Raw genomic sequence first — 4,257 nt, 5'->3', positions numbered from 1 at the left:
AAAAAATTATACATTAAAATTTATAAATTTTTAAAATCATAATATCTAGGCATTAAATAAACATAAAAATTAACAATATAAAAAAAGTTGATGAATTTGGTAAATAGATGCTCAAAATATATAATGTCATAGAGGCATGGTTATATTTATGAATTTTGTAATTTTTTTTAATTTCACAAAATATGAATTGAATTCTAATTTAAATTCGTAAGCTTTTTAGAGGTGTGGTACACTTTTGTATAAATTAGGTACGTGCAGGTGATAGAAAATTAATGCAACATTTATATATTAAAATTTGATAGAAGTTGTTAGTATATTATATGTAAAGAAAAATCATATTATTAAAGAATGTTAATTAAAGAAAAGGAAATATAATTTGAATTTAATTATGAAACTTGTTTAGGAAGAAATTAAGGATAATGAAAAGGAAAATAATTGAGCTGAGACATTGAAATCTTTAATTAAGAAAAGTAAATCTAGCTAAAAATTAAATTACTAAAAAAAGAATATATTAGTATTAGAAAAAAAAAGAAAATTCTAAAAAAAAAGAAAATATATTAGCAATAGATAAAAGAGAAGGGAGAGTATTTAGATTGATGTGTGTATATGAATTGTCAACCCATATATTGTCAACCACCGATGACGTGCATATGCATATATCTCGACCACCGATGACATGTCGGTAGACCATCAATAATGCTGATATGATTCGTGGACTTCCGTCAATATATATGCAATGTGAGGACGACGACGTCATGCTAGCAAAGGTGACAACAAAGTTGTGTCGGCGAGGAGAGGAAAAAGATATGCCGGTGAAGGTGACAAAAACTGTCACGCCCCGAGCCCGCCTCTTTGGCCGGTTCGAGTACGCCAACAGACCGCCAAACGGACAGGGTTTTCCCTGTACCACGGACAGAGTCTCCCCTGTATGTTCAAAATGTCACAATCATACAATGCGTGAGGTTCCAACGAGGAACAGTATACAACAAAGATTGCATAAAGAAGGTATCGAAAATATAAATACATCTATACTATTACAAGCATTCAACTCACATACATTTTATATCACATATTATACTTTTCATTCTCTTTTTAGCTTCCAAATACAATCTAGTTCTTAACATAATTATTACAATATTGTTCTTTTTATTTCTATACCGCTAAGCTAAGCTGACTTGCAGTACTGCTATTTAGTCTCAGTGGTAGGGCGCTAACTACGGAGCTACGCCCTTTCCTACCGCCGCCACGCCGCTCACGTGTGAACTTGTAACCTCCAAAAACAACACGGGGGTGAGAACTATTGTCCATAGATTCTAGTGGGTACGGCCGCCCAAGGAAAAAGTTCGACCCACCAGGTCCAAAGGAGGCACTGCAAACATGTTAGTCCAACAAATATCCACAAATATATATATATAATTCATGCAACTAATATTTATCATGTTCATGCCTCACAATATGCAATGTACAAATCATGCAACTCATGCAAGTAGATTAACTGATTCTACTCTTTATTCTTAGTCATTCTTTACTCTTAGCCATTCTTTACTATTAGCCATTCTTTATCGCTAATCATTCTTTACATATTAGCTATTCTTTATTATTTGCTATTCTTTAACATTGGCCGTTCTTTATTCTTTACTCTTAGTCGCACCATACTCATTGGCCATTCTTTCCTAAGGTTACTTTTACCTTAGCCAACTATGCCACTCAACTCGGTCTTGAGTCAATCCACCGCAGATAGTCCGTGCCCAATCAGGCTCGAGGTGAAGGAACTATCACATGCACCTCAGTCTTCAATCCTCTCGACTGTAGGTCTACTCACAGGGTGAGGATATACCGTCGAACCCCGGACCACAAGTCGCTTGAGCTCTAGCTCATGGCACACCGGGCGAGGAGAACCACACATACCTGTTGAATCACTGCCGGGCAAGGAAAACCAACATACCCATAGTTATGATTCTATTTATGCCAATTCACTTACTGGGCGAGGAGAACCACACATACCCATTGAATCACTGCCGGGCGAGGAGAACCACACATACCCGCAGCTATGATTCACTTGCGCTCGGTCGCAAGTCTTATCCGCTGCACTAGCAGCCTTCATTCCTAGGGATTCCGGAATCCACATTCACATCTCTAGGGTTGGTCTCACCCTATAGTATCGACCTATCTAGGTCCAAACCTTTATTCAACCTAAGTTAATACATTAGGTTCAATGTCACTATGTTCATAGCCTAGGTTCATTAACACTAGGTCCAATGTTCTTTACCACCTAGGTTCATTTGACTCTAGATTCAATGTCACTATATTCATAACCTAGGTTTACTTAACACTAGGTCCAATGTTCTTTACCACCTAGGTTCATTTGACTCTAGGTTCAATGTCACTATATTCACAACATAGATTTACTTAACTCTAGATTCAACTCTCAACCTATGTTTAATACATTAGGTTTAATGCCACTCATAATTCATCTATGTTCCATGACACTAGGTTGAATGCCACTCGTGTTCTTGTTTTCCAATGTCAAGTTCTTTACTCTACTTAGAGTTATCGACCCAAATTCACATTCATATGAATCTAGCATATTCTCACACTATGTCAACATACATGTGTTCTTTAACATTTCCTATGCATGTCTAGATTGTTATCAAAATAGTAATCAATATACATTTGGCATATAACTCATGTAGCATATATCTTATGCATTTATAACTAGCATCTATCTCATGCATACTAGATTAGCATACGATACATTCATTTAGCATTTACTCATGCATTCTCATTCATATGTATTTAGCACATGCTTCAATATGTCAACGTGTACATACTTTATCGTCCAATGGTAGTCATTATACAACTTAACATTTACCTCATGCATTCATTATTAGCATACATCTTATGCATTCATTGTTATTTATCATATGCATTAATTAGCATTTATCTTATGGATTCACTTAGCATCTACTCATGCATTCATTTAACATCTACTCATGCATTCTTTTCTTTACAATTGGCTACCATCACATGCATCAATGACGACACACTACTCTTTGGCATGGAAGCGACCTAATCACTTTGGTGAACACAACTCACCTAATATTGCTCTCCGATTGCTTGTAGTCACTTGCAATCGGACTCCCGCGGCACACGTGATCCGGTTCGGCTCCAACTCGCAATTGATCGCCGAACGCCCAACAATCCGCAACGTAGGGTCATCAAGGGTTCATCTCTAACCTTCAATTAGAGAACAATAGGGTTTAATTAGATCAAAACCCTCATTTGCCCGTAACCCCAATTCTAAACCTAGCATGAACCTATTCTCCAATTAACCCAAAAATCACATGGAGAAACATATTTAGAATACTCTAGAGACTACTAGAATATCATGCATCAAGGATTTAAACAAAATCCCAAACTCTTACCAAAACGTGAACGCCAAGACGGAAGCACACCGCACAAATGGCCGCACTAGGACCCGAACCGACGCCTCCAACGCGTTCCCAAGCTTACTCTTCGCCAACCCTCAAATTTTTAGAGAGAGATCTAGAGAGATGAGAGAGATATCTAGAGAGAGAAAGGGAGGGTTTCTCTCTCCCCACCATGTGTGCGTGTGTGTGGTGTGTGTGTGTGCTGCTCGGTTGAGGAGGCAGGAGGTAGAAGAAAATGGGAAAAAAACCCATTTTCATAAGTCAACACCCCTCAACACTATTTCAGTTTAGCAGCTCAGGTACAGATACATTTCGCCGGCCCTTCTGAATGTTCGTTTGCGCTCAAATTTGACAGTCAGGCTCGGTTTTTGCTAAATAAACGAAATATATCTTAACTTTTCAGTTTGGACCATCTTTGGTCATCGAAAGCTCTACCAAACTGAAATCTCTAGCAGATAGTAATCGGATTTTATTTTTCACTTTTCGGGTGTCGGAATGACATGAAACTTTAAATCTAGCCTCATAAAAATAATTCCGATATATTCCCAGTTTTCATAATTTTCTGATACTGTGCATTTTCTGCTAGAATATCAGCTCCGTTTCTAACAGAAAATTCTAAATCTTCTATTTCCGTTCCGATTTCAGCACGAGTCGTTTCTGACTTATGTTTTACTTCTTTAAATCAAATAAAAATAGTATCTTACACTATTTTTATTTATATTTATTTTTATATTAAAATCCGTTATATTACAAAAATGATGTGTCGGAGCCAGCGAGGACAACGAAACTGTGAAAACGTGCGCATTATGTAAGAAAGGCTTGATAG

At 37.0% G+C, this 4,257-nt stretch overlaps 1 long non-coding RNA gene across 1 annotated transcript; it reads right to left on the bottom strand.

The window, feature by feature from the left end:
• Nucleotides 993-3,627, bottom strand: LOC109716096. Its single transcript, XR_002217831.1, has 3 exons — nt 3,426-3,627; nt 3,097-3,237; nt 993-1,369 (listed from the first exon to the last, which is right to left on the bottom strand). It is a non-coding gene; the product is annotated as an uncharacterized LOC109716096 (long non-coding RNA).

Source organism: Ananas comosus, linkage group 10 (assembly GCF_001540865.1).
Source record: "Ananas comosus cultivar F153 linkage group 10, ASM154086v1, whole genome shotgun sequence".
Taxonomy (NCBI): domain Eukaryota; kingdom Viridiplantae; phylum Streptophyta; class Magnoliopsida; order Poales; family Bromeliaceae; genus Ananas; species Ananas comosus.
Note: the sequence above shows the minus strand (reverse complement) of the source record. Positions and strands in the feature narration are given on the sequence as shown.